Raw genomic sequence first — 15,105 nt, forward strand, 5'->3', positions numbered from 1 at the left:
TTATTCTTTTGTTTAAATTAGAAATGAAGAAGGGCGCAGGATGAGACATGAGACTAAGAGACATATTAACCAGTTTATTATAGGCCCGGCAGAGTAGAGAGACTAAAAGAGAAGAGGAACAGGGTTAATGGCTGACAGCCATGGCCGGTCTTGAGAGAAAGAGGCAGAGAGAAGAGGGGCAGAGAGAGAGTGAAGAAGATGCAGAGAGAGAGAGCATAAATGGGAAGGGGTCTGTTTTCTAAAGGGGTCCTCTACACCTACTTGCAGACTTAGTTCCCATGGAACCCTGGGCTGACCAGGGTACTGCCTGAGTGGATTCTACCAGGTAGCAAGGGCAGGGCAGCATAATGCCTGAACCTTTCACTTGTATATGTCCCTGTATGTGTGAGCATGGGGGTGTGTGTAAGGAGGCAGGTCTCAATGAGGCCTGGAACTTGCCACATAGGTTACCCTGACTGACCTAAAAGCTCCAGGCATCCTACTGCCTTTGCCTCCTAGTTGCTGGAATTACAAGTGTGCCACCATGCCCAGCTTTGCTTTTTATGTGGATTCTGCAGATTGCACTCAGCCTTACTGACTGAACTTCTTCCCAAACCCCAATTCCCCCATTCTTACATTTGCAGTTCCATTCCCATCCTTCGTTTTATTGCAGAATTCCTCAAGTGCATATCTATATCTATATCTCATACTGTTTTCTGCTGAACCCACCTTCGAGCTGATCATTAGGCTTCCCGCCACCACTGCAGCTCAGTACATGGGTCAGCCTCATATTAGTCCTCTTTCTGTTTAGACCTAGCAACAGCAGCCTTTGACACAGGTAGCCCTGCCCTCCCTCTTGTACGCTCCCCCTTCACTGCCCCCTTCTTCTTTTGAAACATTTTCCACTTGTCTTCTGGCAAATTCACCTGTTCAGTTTTCCTCTTGAATTTATGGTAAATATGTCTTTGTATATTTTTTTAAATTTATCTTTCAAATCTCTTCAACTCTAAAACTTTGGAGTGTTGCTCAGTCCTTAGTGACCTTCATTTTTACTGGCCATTTTACTGTTGTGAAGTTCTTGCCTTGTCATTGAGATCCTGCCCAGTATGCCAGTGGCTGTCAGAATGACATCTCCAGCTCTTATCTGTACTTTGAGTTCTGGGCTCTTGTGTCTGTTTTTGTGACATCTCTCTAGGAAGGTTGGGAAGCGCATCAGACTTAACATGACTGCGATCAATTTCTGACACTCTCTTAAAATCTATTGCTTTGATATTCTTCCCCATTTCAGAAATGGCAACTTTTGTGCCTCCATTTCTTCAGGCAATAAGCCTAAAGGCTATTTTGGAGATTTCCCTTACTTTAAGCCCTGAAAGTAATCTGACAGCAAGTCCTCTTGACTCTACAGATCTAAAATAAAACCTCTCCTGCCTCCTCCAGCCTGGTTGTATTCAGTCTGTTCTCACACAGCAGCTAGAATGAAGCTTCTGAAACACTCATCGGATCAGGTTACTCTTGTAAGCAAAGTCTTTCTCTTGTAACTTAGAAGGCTTGTGCCTTTGTCATAGCCCTCCTGGCACATGCTTTGTTTTAGGAAGAATGGTACAATTCTGGCATTAGCCTCTTATCTTCCCATGTGATTAGAACTTGTTTTTATTGTGTTTCCAGTTGTGAATAACCACAAATGTTTGAACCAGACATTTCCTAATTTAACTATGGTAGCTGGTATATCATCCTAAGAACATTGGTCATGAACACTCTGTGCTTGCAGAGAGAGAGAGAGCATAAATGGGAAGGGGTCTGTTTTCTAAAGAAGAAAATGACCTAAGCAACAGGGATCATGTGAAGATACTTTGGGAAGAGGTTTTTGCAAAGATGTATTAACTTCATTATTTCTCTGTATCATTCTAATACTCCTAATATCTGTGCCATGGTTAGAGAGAAGGACACAGAAAATGCCAGAGGAACTGTAAATTATGTCTAGTGTTTTTCTCAGACATGAGTATGGTGATGGTAGTTCTGTGAACTTAATGAGAAAAATGGAACCAAGTTCATGTTCAAAAAGTTGTAAGTTAGAACTAGTGTGGACAAAATAATTAGGTAAACACTAACCATGCAATGTTGTGCTTAATGTAATAATACTTTAAGACATGGATGTTATTTTAATAGCAGGAGTCTTTATTTTGCACTTTGCTTTTTGATTCAGAAGGAATGACTCATTGATTCTGACAGGTGTTATGTTAGTCATCATTTGCACACAGACTTTTAGGATGTTATTTTATTGTTGAAAAAAATTCATTTCAGTTATGTCCAAGTGATAAAATGATCCTCATTTATCTCCTAGCTTCTAGATTTATCCTAGTTGCTACAGTTAGCATATCCTCATAGGTTACATTGTCTCCTGTTAGTTCCTTGGCAACAGTATGAGCTGTGAGTTGATTCATCTCTATAAATAAGTCTGGAGACATTATTTAGTTCAGCTAGTTCTCTTTATGAACATTTCCATGCAACATTATTAAAATTTAAGTGGCCCTTTAAAAGTTATTGATGAATGACTTCCATGTATATGTGTATACACGTATATATTTTATATACACATACTTGTATATGAGCATAGAGCATCAAATGTGAGCATTACATTGCATATGTTAGCAGTAATTAATACTTGGAATATTCTTGAACTATTCTAGTACAATTTATATTGCTCACTTTGCAGGACACTAATGCGATTGTGTGATAGCCACAAAGCAGGAGCAGGTTAGCATGCTAGGAACTGCCAGTTGTAATTGCTGGAGGCTAGCTCCTAGCTGGAACTGCAGAAAGCTAGCTCACAGTGCCCTTCCTGCTTGCAACAGGATGCTTATAAGATGGTATTCTGACTTGCTTGTTTTTATTCTCTAAGATAGATTCCCTCAGGAGTTGGTATGACCTATTCACCAGTCTGCTCTGCTTTATTCTCTTTTCATGTACTTAGGATGAAAACTTCTTCTTTTGTAAGAGGTGAGGGAAATGTAGACTTCCTGTGCTGAAACTGAAAAATAGTCTGAGGAATTGAGGAGCACTCTCCAGACACTGAAGGCATTAGAGAGAAATATCTCAGAAAAATAAGAAATGTTCTGTTTTTCTGTATCTGGTACCTGTTATTATTTTTAAAAACTACTTTTATCCCAGCTGGGGAGAAGCCTTAGTGGGTAAAGTATGTGCTGAGCAAGTATGAGGATCTCAGTTCAGATCCTTAGCTACCACTTACAACTGGGTGTAATGGCACACATATGCTGGGGGAAACAGAGACAGCCAGATCCCATGGATTCACTTTCTAGTCAGTCTCAACTAAATGGCAAGGTCTAGGTTCTGTGAGAGACCACATCTTAAAATAGAAAATAGAGAAACAATAAAAGACATTTCAGCACCAACCTCTGGCCACACATATCTGCACAGCTGAGCATACCTGGACACATGGGCACATACAAATATGCCACACAGAGAGATGACACACACACATTGCCTTTATATGACCAACATAAGCAAACTCTGTTATATTCATATTCCCTATACCTTGATTTTGTGGCACCACATGCAGCATGGTTCCAGGGACAGACCTGTCTGGGGCATCCAGGGATGAGAAAAGGACAAACACACAGACACACAGACGTACATAAAAGACTGAGATTGGGTAGTCTGGACTCTACAGAGAAGCTTCAGCATGTTTATTAAATACTGTTGATCAGAGAGGCAGATTATTGCATACTGCTGGATGAAGAGGCAGTGTTACTGTAGACAGACAAAAAAGGAGGCGGGGCTTATGGAATGCAGCTGGATGGAGGAGATAGGTTTGGCTAATCTGAGTAGAAGCAATCTGTAAATGGAGTTCTTAATTGGTCTAAATAATACAAACCTGGAATCTGATGTAGAGGAAAATGCTGAGAGATCAGGGAGAAGAAGGAACAAGCCAAAGTCACCTTTAGCTCATTAGCTTCCAGCAGAAAAGAGAGTGAGCTCCTGTTTCTTCCCACTTATATCCTCTCTCTCCTCAGCCATCTCTCTGCCCTGTCTTATATACCGTCAGACCTCTAAGGTTAGCTAGTGGCAAGCTCCATCCTCCAATCTTCAGACAAGCTTTATTTGTACAAGCAAGATATCACCACAGCAATCTCTGTAGGGGATTGGTCTTTGGGATGTTAATGTCCAGGCAGTGAAAGCTATGGTGGGCATTTTCTGCATACACCATCGACATCCACATGTGATCAGGAGGAAGACTTTGCCTCCCTCTGAGCCTTACTCTGGGGGGAAAGCCCATTTTCCCTTGGGTCTGAAGTTTTAGGATCCTTGGCAGGGCCATGCCCATGTCAATAATACACATTCACTCAGGACATCCACACACAGTGGAATTCTTCTTTTATTGTGATATTATTTTGATGTGGATTTCATTCAGTGGGTGCTGGCATCCTCAAATAGAAGAGTATACTGTTTGTCTTTTTCTTATGTATTGTTAAAGCAATTAGCAAGTCCCTTAGGGTAGGACTAACTCGATGGTTGCTTTCTCTGGACTTAGAAATGTGTGTGGGCCATTTGTTGGAAGCTGCAAATGTCCTGGTAACTTCTCACAGAAGGGAAGTTTTTAATGTTCCCAGGAACTCTTTGGTAATCACTCCTTTCTAGTCAATTCCTCTGGAGGCCTTTCCAGAAGGTTTACTTTCTTGTGCCTAAATAGAGTGACAGCTAGTGTGAGCCACCTGTGTAAACAAGTACACTTCTTCCCTGCCCTTTCCTCTTTATTATCTTTCATCTCTGTTCTTCCAGTAGTAATTAGCCTTTATATTCTGGACCAATTGTATAGGTATTTCTCACTGTCATTAGTAGCTATATTGATATATAATTAATATACCATGTAATGTACCCATCTAAAGAAGACAATTCATTGATTTTTAGAATATTCCTGGACATATTCATTCATAGCCTCAAAGTGATAAAATCGGCAATCTTGGACTAAAACCTCTGAAACTGTGAGCCACACAAATCTGTATTTCTTTTGATGTTTGTCACAGCATCAAAAATCTAAGTAAAACAGGTAATATGCAATAAATACCCACATATTCAATGACTAGAGGAATCATCAGTAGATTTCTTCCACTTTTATTTTCCCATCATCAAATCCTGTCTTTCTGGCTTTTGTCATTAGACACTGGAAATTATTTACAAATCAATGTGACTTTAGAAATTCTTACCTTCAGCTGTAATAACCACAGATCTGACTAAACACCCACAATACATATACCTTTGTGGTTGAAAGCTTGCAGTAGACATCTGTATACCTCTTTCTTGAGTTAGGTACTCTTATTACCCTCACTTTGTCATCTACAAAATGTCACTGTCATTTTTAGTGACACATAAAGGCATGCATTTTTGAGAGCTTTATCCCATTTTTCCATAATTAGAAAAAATAATCCCAAAATGAACTATCTTTCATGGTACAATTACTTCAAATTTAGCCTTTTATAGCATCAGTATTTTATTTTACTGCTTCTTCCATCATATTTCTACTCATCTGATGAGACATTGATTTTCTGCCTAGCAAAACATTCTCTTACTACTATATAAAGAACAAGTTCCCTACTGATAATCACTCTTTAATGCAATGTGCCACACAATATTAAAGCACAGATAAATCCCTCTGATATCTTCCCATATGAGAAAATGGCTTAAGTTATAATCCATAACTATAAATGGCAGTATCTCTTAATTTTGCCTATCATGAAATTTTTTTTTACAAATTAAGTGAGATAAGGACATTGCATAACACAAAATAGAAGTGAATTCCAGACAAACATGTCGGCGTGTAAGTTTTGAGGTCTGAATAAATTCAGTATAAATGCTTGCACCTTTAATTTCTATGTATTTCTATATGCTGGAGCCATATTCTGTCTTAGGTGAATACACGAGTTGCCTGCTGTGCTACATGTATGTTATCTGAATTGTTTTGGCACATTATGATAAGGATATTAGGAGAAGTGTACATCTGCAGACACTGTAAATTATATACTATGGGAAAGGAAAGGATTTTTTTTCTAAAAAAGAATTCTTTTGAGATAGGGTTGCATGTAGCACTCACTGGCTTGAAACTCATTATGTGGCTGAAGATGACCTTGAACTCCTGATTCTTCTGCTTCCACCTGCGAAGTGCTGGGATTTCTGGTCCCTGCCACTATTAACATATATTAATTCTATAAAATACCAGGTTGTTACTAGAGGGAAAAGGTCTTGTTTGTATTGTTTGAGTGTTTTAGAATGTAGAATGCTGTTGATGGAATAATTAGGCATTATTGCATTCTCTTGGGTCACAATGGAAACAAATAGTAAAAATAGATAACATTTCTAAAGCAGAGGTGGAGCTAAAATAAGAGCATGACATTCTGTGTCATTCACTAACATCTCTTAATGTCATGGAGTCATGGAATTTCTAGGTTTTAAGGCTTACTATATGATGACAGCATTTCCCCTGCCTCTGGACAACTCCATACGTCATATCTGAAGATTTGCTAATAATTTAACTTACTTGTATGAAGAAAATGTTGAAATTCAGTCTGTGGAATCACAGATACCTGTGATTTTCTCACTAGAACTTGATGCTCATTTAACAAGACAGTATAAATTCATATCTACTGACTTTCTTTAACAAACTGTCATGTCTTAACTATATTTAACTTCTTTTCCATAGAGTTGTATTTTGCCAATGCTTTTGTCCTTTCAGAAGCTAAGTCCATGTCCATGCCACCAATGAATTACCTTCATTTATTTTTTTATTTACAAATGGATTACAGTGCACTGAATAATCCTAATAGTATAGGTCCAGTATTAGACTATCACCTAAAAATGGGTAGAAATAAGCTTTCTTAAGGAAGGGAAAGAGAAAGAGTTGCATGGTGGTTGCAGTTCTTGTTTTGTTTTGCTTTCTTTATTCCCTTCTTGCTTGTTTATTTCATAGTTTCAGTGTCTTACTGTGTATCCCAGGCTGATCTTAAATGAAAGGTCTTGCCTCATTCTCCCCAGTGTTGGAATTACAAGTACATACTGCCATGCCCAACTTTGCAATAATATTTTAATAGCGGACTGGAAAGTACCTAAATAACAAATGACTAGATTGCTTTGCCATATGGTCAGTCTGATGACTTATATAAAATGTGGGGTTACAACCCTAAGAGCAACAACAACAAAATTGGCAATCCTGTGGGCAATAAACATGAGTACTCAGGAACAATATAGTGCAAATATAAGGCCATGCAACATGATGGAGGAAATTAGTTTTCTTGTTGGAAAAGTCCTTTGAAGTCTATCTTACACATATAAATATATAAATATTTTTAACAATAAATTGTCCCTTTCTCAAATACTTATCTAGTCCTTTTTGTCAAATAATACATGTTCTCATTCTTTTTTATTTCATTATTACTCTTATTCTTGGAATTATGATTTATTACTTATAGATAAAAGTAGCTTACTCTTATTTGAGATCAACTCATTAAGTGCAGAAACTGGTAACTAAGTACCACTAAGATCATGATTTCTCTCCTGGGCTTCAGCTGTTAAAATACCTGGTTTAAAATACTTATTTTCTTTTGAAGAATGAGGTTTTATTTCCATGTGTTTATCCATTTAAAATTTAAAATAATTATATCTGTATCAATTAAAAATAGCTAATATCCTATTTTTGTTGAGTAAAATGGTAAAAATAGATTCTTCATCTTTAAAAACTTTGCTGATATTTCCTCCAGTAAGTGTTTAGCCAACAAGTATAGAAAAATGGAGTGATAAATTGAAGAAGAGTACTCTGTTTTAAACTTGTTCTATCTTTAGGAAATGCAGTTGCATTAACAAAGACTAGGAAGACTTTAGATGCTAGGTTGTTTACAGTGAAACAGATGGAGCTGCAGATCAAGTTAGTAAGCTAGATTAAAAAATGACAAATGTCACATATTTGCCACATTGTGACAAATGTCACAAGTCTTTTCTATATGGAATCTATATTAAAGAGAAAATAAAGTAAAAAGAAGATAAATTTGGAAGAGACAGGAAAGTATTGGGGCCAGAGAAGGTAATGGAGGTGAATATAAGCAAAGTATGTGTTCTACTCAGTGTTCTATTGCTGTGAAGAGACAGTGTGACTATGGCAACTCATAAAAGAAAACATTTAATTGGGGCTGGTTTAAAGTTTCAGACGTTTAGTCCATTATCATCATGGCAAGAAGCATGGTGGAATGTAGGCAGACATGGTGCTGGAGAGGTAGCTAAGAGTTCTACATCCACATTGGCAGGCAACAGGAAAAAAGAGACTGGGCCTGGCTTGAACTTCTGAAACATCAAACCCCTTCCCTCCAAAAAGGTCACATCTCCTAATAATGCCACTCCTTGGTGGCCATTCAAATCTATTAGCCTATGGGGGGCATTCTTATTCAAACTACCACAGTATGTTATACACATATATGAAAATGTTGTGATGAAACCGGCTTGAATAATTATGTGATGTTGAAAGAGGAAATGTTATATATCTTCCAAACTTAAAGTTGGGTAAATGTCTGTCTTTATTATCTGTGCTTCTGAGAGTCTCTTCTAGTGCTTTCTCTTGCTTATTATAATAAGGGTACTATAAATGATGACCATGTTAATATGACTGGAAGGAAAGGAATAGAAATACAAATGGAAATTAGTAATTCTACAAGTAAGTTTCATGATTCAGTTCTGGCTAGAAGTAGACTGGGAGTCTCTTGATAGTTACCTTGATATTTGTTCCTTCCATAGCATCTCTTATATTTTTATATGTAGAGATTCATGATAACATACTGAAATTAAAAGAAGGCTTGTTTCCCAAATGAATAGTAGGATTTCTTTGTATTTATATTAAACTTACATTATTACTTTTTTAAATTGAAGGTTTTTGTATTATATAGTCTATTTTCTCCACTGTCTATATCTTATATGATAAATATAATATTTTAATTATATATTTTTGCTAAATTATTCAATATCTCCAATTATTAAAAATCAATTGAAAAATTCTGCTCTTCACTGTAACACTGGAGTTCAGAGAGGAAATAGTGTCGATTTTTGTTTTTCTTTTCTTTTGTTTTTTTTTGCTTTTGCATTTTCTTCAGTGAGAGTTAGGAGAGTTTAAAGTAAATGTCTTTATTCTCTTCTAGTTTTTCATAGGTATCTGTGACTTTCACTGGTCTAAAGAAGCATAGAGAGGAGGGACATGTCCTTCTCCATTGGTCTAAAGAAGTGTATAGAGGAAGGACATGTCCTTCTCTGACTTGTAAGATACACCAAACTAATTTTTAGGTAAAGAAAATGATAGGTTTTTGTGGTGACTTTATCAGAGCTGAATTATTATAACAGTGATAATTTATGATATTCAGTTTCTAGAAATATTGTATCATTAGAATTACACAGAATTGTTTGCTATGAAAATGATGTTGTAAGTCAATAATGGAATTTTTATACTCTGACCACACCCACACACCCACACACATATGTATTATACATATATATTCCTTTAAGATTCATTTTTGTACAGGCCCTTCTATTGCACCAAGAAATCAGCCAGAATTCTAAAAATGTCATAATTGTCAAATCTCTTAAGCTAGTGTGGTGGCTGTTTTCATTAGGTTTTCTATTGCTGTGATAAAACATTGTGACAAAGCAACTTACAGAAGGAAGGGCGTATTTGGACTTATGGTTCTAGAGATGAAGGATCTGTTGTGGCAGAGAGGGGGCAGCCACAGCAGCTAAAATAGTAAGCTGAGTGTTCATGCCTTAAGTCACAAGCAGGAAGCAGAGTGAATGAGGAATGACAAGAGGTTTTTACACCCTAAAAGTCCACTTACAGGGCGACACTCCCCACAATATGTCCATACCTCCTAAGTCTTCTCAAACAGTGCCACCAGCCTGGAACAAGTATGCAAACATCTGAGCCTAAGAGGGCACGGTCTTTCAAACCACTGCAGTGATCCTGACTTATAATCTCAGGACTTGGAGATATAGGCAGCAGATCAGGACTATGAGACCTACCTAAACTATGTAAGATTCGATGCCTTAAAAAAAAATTGTTAAAAAGAGATAGAGAAAATGTACTCTTGAAAACATAATTTACTGTTATTTAACAATTAAGGGTTTTCTTGGTTTTTGTTTGTTTGTTTGTTTGTTTGTTTTTGTTTTGGGGGCTTTTTTTTTTGAGATTGTGTATCCCAGGATTGCCTTGACCTTGGGCCAACCCTATCAGCCTCAGAAGTGTAGGTGTTGCCAAGGAAATTGGGGTTCCCTTTCAGGTACTTAGTCTCTTTTGTTAATTATGAATTTCAATCCTTAAGGAAGCTCAAGACATCTATTAAACTTTAGGAGCAAAACTACAGCAAAACAATCAGCTATCAATCTTGGCAGCATCCAGGAGGAGGGAGATGGGAAAGAGAAGTCATGCTTTTTGAGGTAGGGGCTAAGCAGGGCAGCATGCTCAGCAATGGGGGTCAGCAGGTAGCTGCACGTGGAAGGGCGGGGACTTCAGCCAAGACTGGGAAAGCACAGAGTGGTAAAGAAAGCGTGTTGGGGCTTATGGCCAGTGTCTGCTAAAAGAGGTGGAGAAATGAGAAGGAAAACTCAGAAAAACAGACAGACTTTGGAGTGCTGCATAACAGAAGCTCTGTAAACAGAGGTGAGGGGCCTCTGGGAAGGAAAGGCACATTACCTCTTTAAGGAGATAATTATTCCTCCTATCTCTATGGCACAGCTTTAGTTAAGTCAGTAGATTGGCAGGTCCAGATGGATGAACTTTCAAAGGAGGTGGCAATAGCATGTAGCATTCTAATCTTTGTAGCGGATTGGAAAGTCCTGTCTCCGTGCAGGTCAGAAGTAGAACTTAGATTCTATTCTTTTAACCAGAAAGAAGTAGCTTTTCCTTTATGGTCTTCAATAAAGTCTGTGTATCTCCAGTGTTTGATGTTGCATTAAGAAAGTGCCCCTGCGATGTTTAACTTTCTAGTATTACCAGGGAAACAGGAGATGGGGTCCAAAGCTGACTTTGAGGGAAAGGTACCTCCTCGGTGGCTTCTAAGCGTCTCATCCCTGTAACACTGGGATTATTGGCATGAGCTTCACTTCTGGCTTCCTTAGGATTCTCATAAGCATAAACTTTTTATAAGCACATTCCTTTAATAAAAGTTTACTTAGTTCCAATGTAAATGGTACACCAAATTGTGACCTAGAGCTACTCATGTTTGAGTGGTATTCTAATTTGCTTAGCCATTGGCTTTCAATTATCTATAAACATTCACATACACATGATACATAGTTTCTGTATATGATAAAATGCTCTCATTTAAGGAAAATACTTTGAAATTCAACAAATATGTCTAGGCATATAACTACCATATAAGAAAATATCATGTTTTCTCATGACCTCACAGCAAGCCTCTCTTACTCAGCATCATCCTTTCTTCTTCCTTAGTCACAGGTAATTCTCAACTTCAGTTCAGCCTGAGCACCATTAGCATTTTGGAAAGTTGGGTTTTTCGGGAAGCCAGAGTGTTGCACTTTGATATGTAGGGATTTTAGCAGCATCTCTGGACCTCTGCCCACCAGATGCCAGTAGACCTCTCCTTCCACTTCCTCAGCTGTGACAGTTGAAATGCCTATTGCCAAATGCGCCCTTGGGAACAAAACTGCTTCCACCTGAGAACCACTGCTTGATATAAGATCATTCTTCACACAAATAGAAATGTATAGGGTATGTCCTCTGTACATATTTTCTTTTGCTCATTATGATGACTCAAGATTTATAAAGCTGGTTATACAAATGCTATTTGCTTTTTTTTCTGAGTGGGAGGTCAGTATTTAATAATAAAGTACACTCTGTTTAACCATTTCCTTTTTATGTTTCTCTAAATCTCCAATTGTGCTAAATGTTTATCTCAGCCTTTTGAGAACCTTTTTTCATTAATTGATTCATTTACTAGTTGTAAATCACAGTGTTCTTTTTTCGTATTCTTTGGATGTTGAACACATTATTAATTTTATGATGATTGCAATTTGTTTTTTTTTTTTAATTTTTTAAGTGACAGTGGGTAGTTTTTGGCAGGGAGTTACTTGTGTATCATCTTGATTTTCTTTTCTTTCTTTTTTTTATTAGTCCAAATTAGGAACAAGTTTGCTTCACATGTCAATCCCTTCTTCCTCTCCCTCCCCTTCCCCGAACCCTCCCTCAACCCCCACCTGCCCCCCATTCCATCCAACCTCCACTCCCCAGGCAGGGTAGGGTCCTTGACCGGGCTCCCCAAAGTCCATCACATGATCCTGGACCGGGCCTAGACCCTCTCCTGTGTGTACAGGCCAAGAGTGCATCCCTTTAAGTCCCTTCTTACACCAGGGAAAAATACTAATCTACTACCAGGGGCCCCCTAGAGTGCGGAGACCACCTAATTGACATCCATGTTCAGGGGTCTGTATCAGTCCTGTTCTGGCCTCCCAGACAGCAGTCTGGGGTCCATTGTTCTCCTTTGTTCAGGCCAACTGTTTCTGTGGGTTTCATCAGCCTGGTACCGACCCCTTTAATCTTCATACCTCCCTCTCTGCATCTAGCTTCCAGAGTTCAGTTCAGTGTATATCTGTGGGTGTCTGCCTCTGCTTCCATCAGCCACAGATGAGGGCTCTACGATGGCATAAAAAGTAGTCATCAGTCTCATTATAGGGGAAGGGCATTTAGGTTATCCTCTCCTCCATTGCCTAGATTGTCAGTTCATGTCATCCTTGAAGGTCGCTGGAAATCTCCCTAGTGCCAGATCTCTCCTTGGACCTATAATGGCTCCCTCTGATATGGTATCTCTCATCCTGCTCTCCTCTATTCTTCCCCCAACTCAACATTTCTGCTCTTCCATTTCCTCTTCTCCCCTCCTCTGCTCCTCCTCTCATTCTGGCAGCTCCCTCTCCCCTACCCTCATGCTCTCAATTAGCTTAGAAGTTCCTGCCCCTTCCTATTCTCAGGGGTCCATGCATTTTTCCCTAATAGTTGTTTCCTGGTTTCTTTGGTGCAGAGGATTGTAGGCTGGAAATCTTTTGCTCTATGTAAAAAATTCATATATGAGTGAGTAAATACCATGTTTGTCTTTTTGTGACTGGGTTACCTCACTCAGGATGCTTTCTTCTAGTTCCATCCATTTGCCTGTGAATTTCAAGATTCCATTGTTTTTTTCTGCTGAGCAGTACTCCATTGTATAAATGTATCACATTTTCTCTATCCATTCTTCAGTTGGGGGTCATCTAGGTTGCTTCCAGATTCTGGCTATTACAAACAATGCTGCTATGAACATGGTTGGGCATATGTCCTTGTTGTATGGACATGCATTATTTGGGTATATGCCCAAGAAAGGAATGGCTGGATCTTGAGGTAGACTGATTCCCATTTTTCTGAGCAAACCGCCATACTGATTTCCAGAGTGGTCTTACAAGTTCACACTCCCACCAGCAATGGAGGAGTGTTCCTTTTTCTCCACATCCTCTCCAGCATAGATTGTCATTGGTGTTTTTGATTTTAGCCATTCTGGCCGATGTAAGATGGTATCTCAGAGTTGTTTTGAGTTACATTTCTCTGCTGGCCAAGGATTTTGAGCACTTTCTTATGTGTCTTTCAGGCATTTCAGATTCCTCTGTTGAGAATTCTCTATTTAGTTCTGCACCCCACTTTTTAATTTCATTGTTTGGTGTTTTGGTGGCTAGCTTCTTGAGTTCATTGTATATTTTGGAAATCAGCCCTCTGTCAGATGTGGGGTTGGTGAAGATCTTTTCCCATTCTGTGGGCTGTTGTTTTGTCTTACTGAATGTGTCCTTTGCCTTACAGAAGCTTCCCAGTTTCAGGAGGTCCCATTTATTAATTGCAGACCTCAATGTCTGTGCTACTGGTGTAATGTTCAGGAAGCGGTCTCCTATGCCAATTTGTTCAAGGCTATCTCCTACTTTCTCTTCTAGAAGATTCAGTGTGGCTGGATTAATGTTAAGATCTTTGATCCATTTGCACTTAAGTTTTGTGCATGGTTACAGATATGGATCTATCTGCAATCTTCTGTGTGTCCGAATCCAGTTGTGCCAGCACCATTTGTTGAAGATGCTATCTTTTTTCCATTGTATAGATTTAGCATCTTTGTCAAAAATAAGGTGTTCGGATTAATGATTTTCTTTTCTCAAAAAATTTATTTATTTATTTATTTATTTATTTATTTATTTTGTATAGTGTTCTGCTTGCATGTATGCCTGCAGGCCAGAAGAGGTCACCAGATCTCACTATAGATGGTTGTGAGCCACCATGTAGTTGCTGGGAATTGAACTCAGGACCTCTGGAAGAACAGTCACTGCTCTTAATTGCTGAGCCATTTCTCCAGCCCCATCTTGATTTTTCTAAGACTGTCATTCTTGTTTGGAGCTAGGCATCATGGCACACACCTAAAATCCCAGTATTTTGGAGTCTGAGGCAGGAACTTGCCGGGTACAAAGTCTGTGCCACAGTGGGATCATAAGAAGCTTTCCTTGTAACTTGAGTATCCTTATCCATCATTAGTTATGCATACAAACACAATTCTAGCTGTGATAACTGTAGGATGATGGATGATATGTATCAGCCTTCTAAGACTAATTAAAACTGTAACTTAGATTATGGACCTTCTGCACCTCAGCTAGACTGCTCTCTCTGTGTGTTCTCTGTGTGTGCACATGTACAGGAGGGCAGTAGTTTACCCTTACCTGTAGTTTCACCTTCCATGGTCAGTTACCCAGTGCCAACCAAAGTCTGAAAATATTAAGTAGGAAATTTCAAATCTAAGTAATAATTTGGAAATTGCACATTGTGGCAGGTAATCTGATGAGGTTCTCTGCTGCCAATCACCTTTTCCTGTCTTGCATGAGAAACATTCCCTGTCTAGCCATGTGCTGTCATGTGGTTTGTCATTTAGTGCCATTCTGATAATTGTCAATTGTGGTACACTAGTGTTCAATTAAACCTCAATATTTTATGGCTCTAATATGCAGAGTGGAATGCTGTCTTTTTCTTGTAAGAAATTATCATTGCTCTATTTTGTTATTAGTGTTATTGTTAACCCC

The 15,105-nt window shown here is 38.5% G+C and overlaps 1 protein-coding gene across 2 annotated transcripts in view; it reads left to right on the forward strand.

The window, feature by feature from the left end:
- Tbc1d32 (TBC1 domain family member 32) overlaps window positions 1-15,105 on the forward strand; it is a 211,048-nt gene that overhangs the window by 150,965 nt on the left and 44,978 nt on the right. The window lies entirely within an intron of this gene.

This window comes from Cricetulus griseus, chromosome 2 (genome assembly GCF_003668045.3).
Source record: "Cricetulus griseus strain 17A/GY chromosome 2, alternate assembly CriGri-PICRH-1.0, whole genome shotgun sequence".
Taxonomy (NCBI): Eukaryota; Metazoa; Chordata; class Mammalia; order Rodentia; family Cricetidae; genus Cricetulus; species Cricetulus griseus.